Consider the following 8,615-nt stretch of genomic DNA (forward strand, 5'->3'; position numbering starts at 1 on the left):
GAAGGGAAAAGATGATTGTGTAGGTGGCCATGAGTCCCGTCAAGAAGAACCTTATAGTATACTGAGGAGCTTGGGGCAACAAAAAGAGAATGGTGGCATGGGGGTTCTGGCAGATGGGAGCTTGGCCCCCCAGGAGTCCGAGACCCTCAGTCCTGGCATAGATGTAGCAAAGAAAGTCAGCAGACAGGATATAAAGGACATCTCAGCAGCAACCCTTGCACGGGTCAATGACTGGATGGACAGTGAATGGCCCAGCGATAACAATCAGTGGCAGATGACATAGAGGGACAAGTGGTTGCACCTTTGTTCTAAGACTCCTTAACAAAATCCTGGTGTTTGCAGAAGGAGGGGGAACATAAAATGTACTGAAATTAAGCTGAGTGATACAGTTTAACACAGGTATAAAGATCATATCTATTTCCTAGACCCTACAGTAGAGGACAGAGTCATTCCTGCTATGCTTGTGTTGAGCACTTTATAGTTTATGATAGGAAGCTGTGGAGGTGGAGTCACCAGACCTGGGCTTGAATTCCAGCTCAGTGACCCCAACTAAGTTACCTAACCTCTCTGCTCCTCAGTTTCCTCTGCTATAATGTAGGCTTCTTAATATCAACCTTACAGGGCCAGAGAGAGGATATGAATGAGGCAAGAAATATAAAATTCCTAGGTATCTGGCACTGGGAAGCCATCCAATACTTGTGGGCCTGTTACAGGAATGAGGGCCAGGGAGGTGAAGTGAGTGACCCAAAGTCACACAGAAAGTGATAAAGCCCTGGACCCCTGATTTCAGGCTCAGTTGCTGAGGTCAGGAAGGCCAGATGAACTGGGAAGGGGGCTTGCTCCTGGGGAGGACTCTTAAATTTCATCCCCGAGCTTCCCCAAGGCCCTTCCACCAAGTCAGGAGAAAAGGGCTTCACTCAGAAGAACTTCTACTTTGGGGATAGAATGGCCACAGCCCCTGATTCATTCCTTTCAGTGTTGGCCAAGCTCTCCTGGGAGCCAAGGGGTCTCAAGCCAGGCCTCACCTGCCTCTCCACGGGGGTGACTACATAGATTCTCCAGGGTATCCCCACCTGTAGAGGGAATTTCCTGAGTCTGTAGGCCATGGCTGCGGCTAGGTTGAGTGCTGGAAGGGTGGGAGATTCTCGTGGCTTCTGTAGTGCAGAGTGGGCAGGATTCTGAACACGAGGGATGCCCATTGTATCTCCCAGCTTTTGTCCCAGGCTTTTCTGAGTTTTCCTTCTGCAGGGCCCCCAAGGCTTGGGGATAAACAGCCCATGTTCAGCTCATTTCCTGGTCTGCAGCCGCCTGGAGCAGGCAACAGGTTTAGTTTGGCCTCCAGCTTTCAGCAACAACTGCTCTCTTGCAGGTAAGGGGCCTTGCCCTGGAGGTTTCCAGAATCCAGAGCCATCATAAGAGAGATTTAGAATTGACCAAAGGAATATCTTGCTGATGGAGAGAATGATAAGGCTCCAAGCAGGCCTTATCTATGGGACTGGTTCAATGGCATTCCCCCGCCCCCAGCCCCGGGATCAGAGAGTTGTACAGGCCTTTCTCCCATGCCCTATCTAAACCATGTTTCTCTCCTGTGGGAGGCCGCATAGTACAAAGATCACAGGCTTTGAAGGCAGCAGACTTAATTGAATTCCCGGCTCTGCCATTCGGTTTTCTCATCTGTAAAATGGGGATAATCATGTCTACCTCAATGAGCTGTTGGGAGGATTTCAATAAGAACACAAGTGAAGAGCCTGGCATGGTGCAGGTGGTTCCTGGAAGGAAGGTGAATTCAGAAAGGTTTTCTGTTGGTTGAGGAACTCCTGGCTGCCCGTCCTGGGGCCATGTGGCACAAGGATTTGGGGAGAAACAGAAGAGAAACTTGCTGTCTTCTTAGCCCAGAAACTGAAGATTACGAATGGCAAACATGATGCCAACAGGCAGTGGTGTGCTGGTAAGTGTTTAAAAACCGGCTCTCTGAAAAGATGTATATAAACATATAAGTTTATTAAACTTTTTATTTGTATAAGGAATTGTAGCTCATAATTTGTAGAAATAATAAAATACATAATAGTCTTTATTGTAAATTCCATATAACCAATTTATTCCTACAAAATGCTTCACTGATTTTTTTAAAGAACTCATAGTTGATTTTTATTGATTTTTGAGGTCCACTTGTATTAGTCACAAAACTTAGATTACAAATGATAAACAAGTGTAGTTTTGACATGAATGTTAGTTACTATTTTAGTTTAAGTTAAGGCAAAAGATGAATGTGAAACAATGATTTTTGTCTGAACTTCACGAATTAGTCAATGACTGAACAACTTTGCTGAATTGCAAAGTAGTTTTCAAACCTGGAAGGCTATTTCCTTAAATTTTTGTGCTATTCACAATGTAACAACCACAGACATGACACTACTAGATTTAATCTACATTATTAACATTTTCTCCATCAATATCTTAAGTCTAGACAACAAAACAGCAAATCAAGCTCTGCTTTGTAGTATTTTCCGATTTCCGTGGTATAAATACTCCTACTGTGGCCAATTTCATGCTACCAACGTGACATAACTGAATACAGTTGGGAAGAGATGTGCAGTAACACACCAATATGTACTATTTCCAACATACGATAGATGTTAATAATTTCAAGAACATAGATGATAATCAAATGGGATAAAATAATTAGGAAGTTAAGACTTTTGTTTTAAATATAATCTATTTAGTTGTAAGTTTACATAATTTATTTTTTATGATGGCTGTGCTCAACAACTGACTCTGGAAATTTGACAATCAGCCTTTGCGAATTGATACAGGCCAACTCCAGCACACCACTGCAAAGGGGATCAGTGTGTCTTATAAGTGGGAGAAGTGGGCTGGGTGTGGCTGAGGGAAATTGGACAGCACTCCCTACCCTAAATAGAAGGCCACTAACCCCGGTCCCAACAGTTATTGTCCATGGGATATAGAGCTAAATCACTAAAAATTGGCCTGGATCACCCATTTTTTCAAAAGAAGCCAGAAATGTAGATTTTTATGGGATTCTCTTGCCTTAAAAAAAAATGGCAACAAATCAAGACATTTTTGAAAACACGGTGCTAGCCAAACAAAACATATTTATGTGCAGAATTCAGCCTGCGGACTTCTGTTTGTGACCTCTGCCTTCACATGTGCCTCATGGGCTGTCCTGTTGGAGACCCAGTGAGCAGGGCCAAGACGAGAGTGAGGTGAGTGAGGCGCTAGACTCAGGCACAAAATTTAAGAGATGCCAAAAAACTCAATAATCAAGAGAAAGAATATTTTAATGCAATATTTAAAAGATTAAAACTAAAACAAAAAAAAATCCATGTTGTACAAAATAACATTTTCTGTGAAGACAGGATCAGTAACAGTATTGTGCCAGACCACATTGGAGCCTGAGGCAAAAAGAAAAATCCATAACACTGATTTAGGGCTAGAGGAGCTTAAGGACCCTTCCATCAGTGCCACTCTCTGGCCCTGTGTTCTAGGGCTTGGGGAGGGTGGGGATACTCTAAGATATGGAGCTGGAAATCTTTCTAGGCCTTGGCTCTTCTTGCAGGCTTCTGTGATCTGTGTGTCTCCAAGCAAGGCCCAGTGAAGTCTGCCCAGCAGCCTCCCCAACCCCAGAAGATCTGACTTCAGAGGAGGAAGGAGCAGGATCTACCAGATGTGGAGCTGATTTGCATGATAAAGCCTTAGTTGCTGGAAACGTGGAGAGGCACTGCTTCTGACTCTGCAAGGTCCTTGCTCTGTGACCTTGGGCGGCTGGCTGGAGCATCACAGTTTCATGACATAGGGCCTGTTTTCTAGTCAGTCACACATAGCATCTTGTTTACCCCTTTTGGAGTTTTCTTTTTTGGATCCTAGAATCTAAAGATCAAGTCTTTCATCCCCTTTCTCCAAGCATGAAAAAAAAAATTGCTTAGCCTAGACCAGTAGTTCCAACAGGGGGTGATTTTGTTCCCTAGAGAACATTTGGCAATAGAGACATTTTTGATTGTCATGACTTGGGGGGTGGGGTGCTACTGGCATTTAGTGAATAAAAGACAGAAATGCTGCTGAACTTTCTACAATGCACAGGACAGTCCCCTATAATGTAGATTATCCTGTCCAAAAATCATGAAGTTGAAGCCGAGGTTGAGAAACCCAGGCTAACGCAGAGAGATCTCTGTCCCATTTTCAAAGTTCTCCTGAGAAGCTATGTTCTCATCCATTGCCTTAAAGCCCTGGCAACCAGAAACATCTAACCTCATTCACTCACATTGTTATTTTAGAGCTTTTTCCCCATTTAGCCTTCGAGGGATATAAAAAGTAAGTTTCTCAATCCCCACATTCTTCTTGAGCTAACTGGCACTTTCCCCTCATTATTTCTCTGCCTCTGTGTTTCCTCTCCACCTTTCTTCTGCCCGGGCTCAGATTAAGAGGAGGAAGGGCTCAGTTCTCTTTACTTGAATTTGAGAAGGATCCTGAGCCTCTGCTCTATGGAGAGGTAGGCTAGGGAGCTGGGAGATAAGCAGGGGAACCTATTGATGAATAATAAATATTTGAGGAATGAAAGACAGGTGTTTTCCTCTTGCTATTGACTCTTAGCTGTCTTTGCTTGGCCAGAAGAGAAGAAATTTTCCAGAGGTCTCCATCTCCCAAGCACCTCCTCTCTGATCGAGGAGGCAAGCATGGAATGCCAATTTTGTGGCAGGTCCTACTTCCTGGGGGAAGTCAGACTGGGGGGTTCCAGTATCTTCTTCCATTTGTTACTGAGTATGTACTAGGCAAGAGTTTTTTAACCCTTGGTTATCCACTTTTTTTGTGTGTGTGGTAAAATATAGAACATACAACATAACATTTTAATCAGTTTTAATCAGTGGCATTAAATATATTCACAACATTGAGCAGTGATGACCACTGTCCATTTCTAGAACTTTTTCTTCATCTCCAGCAGAAACTCTGTACCCATTAAACAATAACTCCCTATTCCTCCCTTCCCCCAGCCCCTGCCTGGTAACGTCTATTCTACTTTCTTTCTCTATGAAGTTTGGGCAAGGAGTTTTTGTTTTTTACTTTATCTGTAATCATCTCTACTTCACAGATGAAAAGACAGAAGTTAAGTAATGGTCCCATAGTCATATAACTAGCAACTAACTGACAGAGACAGGATTTGAACCCAGGTCGGTTGTCATTCATTCATTCATTCAATAAACGTGTATTGAGCACCTAATTCATGTTAAGCATAGGAGTAGTGACAAATAAGATATAGTCCCTGTCATCAAATGATTCACATCTAGTGATAGAGATAAATTTTATGTAAATAAATGTGATTATATGGGAATAAATGGAAATGATAGTCGTTATATACAACAGACAATGCACTAAGCAGGAGACCACCATAAGAGTGGTCAGTTCTTTCTGGGATGGGGTCAGGAAAATTTTTTAGAGAAGGTGCTGCTGAGCTGAATGTTGGAAGATAAATAAGACAAGAATTAGTTGGAAGGAGAGTGGGGCTGGAGAGGTAGAGGGAGCAGTGTAAGTAACTGCTGAGGAGCATGAAGCTGCCTGGATGTGTGTAAAACTTCCAGGAATTCTGAGGGCTAAAGGTTAAGAAGGGCCCAGATGGGGCTGGAGGTGTAGTCAGAGGGCCAGATCAAGAAGGGTCTTGTATGCCATCCTAGGGAGTTGGGCTTATCCTGAGGGCAATGAGTAGCCATTAGACGGTTTTAAGTAGGGAAATGAAATGACCAGATATGCACTTTAGGAATGCAGCCACTGAGAGAGGTAGACCAGAGGGTACAAAACTGGAGGCAGAGCTGAACCTTCTACAATGCACAGGACAGTCCCCTATAATGTAGATTATTACTGGCATCGTAATAATCCTGGTGAGAGAAGATAAAGGGTTGGACTAAGGCTTTGCCATGGACTGATAAGAAGGCAATGGATGAGAGACATATGAAGGAGGTAGCATTGAGGGGGCTCCATTAGCAATTAGAAGTGGAGAGGAAGCAAAAGGGAGGAATTATAGGTAACAATCAGGATTTTGACTTGGATGATAGTACTATTCACCAAGACAGGAAGAAGAGTTGGTGTGGGGGAAGAATAAGTATACCTAATATTAATAAAGTACTTACTATGTGCCGGATACTTTTCTAAGTCCTTTACATTTATTAACTCAGATAACCCACACAACTCTATGAAGTAGATACTGTTATTATCTTCATTGCACAGATAAGGAAGTGGAAGCAGAGAGAGGTTAAGCAACTTGCCCAAGGTCACACAGCTCTGAGCATCTAAATCTAAGTCGATGCTTGTAGTCACTATGTCACTCCTCTAGGAAATAAGTTTAGTCTGGACATGCTGAGTTGGAGATGGTTGTGGCTATCCTAACAGACTGCATTCTCCAGGATCAGTTAGAAGTTGGAGGTATCTTGAGGAACACTGATGTTTACATGATGGAGAGTGGAAGAACAGCACATTGACTAAAATGGAGGAGCCAGGGAGATAAGAATCAAGAGAACTTGGTTTTTGAAGGTTAAGGGGAAGAGGAGGTTCCAGTGGCAGCTCCAGGATTCTGTTTAGGGAGTGATTAGGAAAGACAATCAAGTTGGCAGTGGAGGCTGGGTCATGTCTTGACCCTGAGTTTGCACACTAAGCACGCTGCTATATTTAGATCGTATGTGTATCTGGGAGACTGAAAGAGGATGCTGATGAAGATAATGAGTGTAAATGTCCCCCGATCTATACCTTTGAAATGTTTTCAGTAACTTTCAGGATCAGAAGCTGCAGAAATGTAAAGATGAGATTTTTGCAATGTGAGGCCTTAAAGAGCATTCACTGGGCAAGGACGGAGGTGACCAAAAGTTACATGTTACCCTGAAACCTGGAGGAAGGACAAGCTAAGTTATGAATAGTCTGCTGTGGAATCTTGGGGAAAATATGCCTGGTGCTATTTGGGTATTTTTTTAAAATTCCCAGGTCATTTGGAAGTTTCGAAAGCCCATTTAGTTAGAAACATGTCAGCGGAAGCTTAATTGCAGCATAAGTGTGCAGACTGTCTTGGTTAATTTGGGATTGTGTTGGGGCTCCTGAGTTTCTGCTTCCATCCTTTATTCTTCAGTGTCCTTTTCTCTGCCAGATTGCTCTTGTCCTTGTTAGGTAATGAGTGGCACGCCTGCCTGGGCGTCAGGCACAGATGGAACTGGAGCTCTTGCTGTGGGCTAGAAATAGTGATGCAAATAAGTAGCTGCTGGGGCTTTATATTTTCACCCCCTTCCCCTTCTACTTCGACGCCCCACCCCCGCACCTCTATTCCTTCCTTAAGGCTTGTGATTTCTGTGTCCACAGATGAGTGACTGGTCGTTCCTGGGCAGGCTCCTGACACAAGTGCAAAACCATTCCACCGTGGTTGGCAAGGTGTGGCTCACCGTCCTTCTGGTCTTCCGCATTCTGCTGGTCACCCTGGTGGGAGATGCAGTCTATGGGGATGAGCAGTCCAAGTTCACCTGCAATACTCTGCAGCCTGGCTGCACAAATGTCTGCTATGACCGCTTCTCACCTGTCTCCCACTTCCGCTTCTGGGTTTTTCAGATTGTGCTGGTAGCCACTCCCTCTATCTTCTATGTCATCTATGTCCTGCATCAGATAGCAAGGGAGGAAAGAGTAGATATGGAGAGGGAGTACCTGCTGGATACATTGCGAAAGCTAGCATCTGGGGGAGCCCTGCAGAGACCCAAGCTGGGGCTCTTGGCGTCTTCTCACTTCCTAGAGGGACAGCTGCTGGTGGGAGAGAGGGTTCTCCCCAAATGCCTTGGGGCTGCAGCCAGGAATCCAGGCCTGAGGTCACAAAGAGTCTTGGCCATCTACATTGCCCATGTGGTGCTGCGGGCCTTCATGGAGCTGGCTTTCCTGGTGGGGCAATACTATCTGTTTGGGTTTGATGTTCCATACTTGTTTCACTGCCACTCCTATCCCTGTCCTACTAGTACTGACTGCTTTGTATCCAGGGCCACAGAGAAGATGATTTTCCTGAACTTCATGTTTGGGGTCGGGGTGGGCTGCTTCCTCCTGAACCTGGTGGAGTTGCACTACCTGGGCTGGGTCTTTACCTACCGGTTCCTCTTTGCAGCCTGCACCAGTTGCTGCCACTTCTGTGGGCAGCCTGCCCATCCTCCACTGCTCTACTCTGATGAGGACAGTACTGGGCTCCAGGTGTATTCCTGCCTTTAGTAAGTGCCCAGGCAGTGCAGTCCCCAGCAGGTGTGCTCAGGCTTCCTGCCTAGTGATGAGAGGCAGCTGCTCCGGGTAGAGGTAGGAACTTGAGATCTGACTGGGCAATGCCACCTGGCAAAATATTCTGCCATCACCATTGTTCTCCTATTTGATCCTTGAGGATGAGGAATGTGGAGTGAGAGTGGGGAATCCTGCTTCCTCCTGAAAGCATTACCTGAACAGATGTAGGACAGTGAAGTGATGAAGAGGAAGGCCTCTGGAACCAGTCTGCCTGCGTTCAAATTTCAACTCTGCCACTTACCAGCTGCATAATCTTCAACAAATTACTTAACTTCTCTGTGCCTCAATCTCTTTACCTGAAAAATGGGAATAATGATAAC

General features: G+C 44.7%; 1 long non-coding RNA gene across 1 annotated transcript; it reads right to left on the reverse strand.

Moving 5' to 3' along the window:
- Nucleotides 1-5,871: 5,871 nt before the first annotated feature.
- On the reverse strand, nucleotides 5,872-8,584 carry LOC111739344. Its single transcript, XR_002780217.1, has 4 exons — nucleotides 8,450-8,584; nucleotides 7,562-7,638; nucleotides 7,310-7,464; nucleotides 5,872-7,223 (listed from the first exon to the last, which is right to left on the reverse strand). It is a non-coding gene; the product is annotated as an uncharacterized LOC111739344 (long non-coding RNA).
- Between the last annotated feature and the right edge of the window lie 31 nt (nucleotides 8,585-8,615).

This window comes from Pteropus vampyrus, unplaced genomic scaffold (genome assembly GCF_000151845.1).
Source record: "Pteropus vampyrus isolate Shadow unplaced genomic scaffold, Pvam_2.0 Scaffold50, whole genome shotgun sequence".
NCBI classification, from domain to species: Eukaryota; Metazoa; Chordata; class Mammalia; order Chiroptera; family Pteropodidae; genus Pteropus; species Pteropus vampyrus.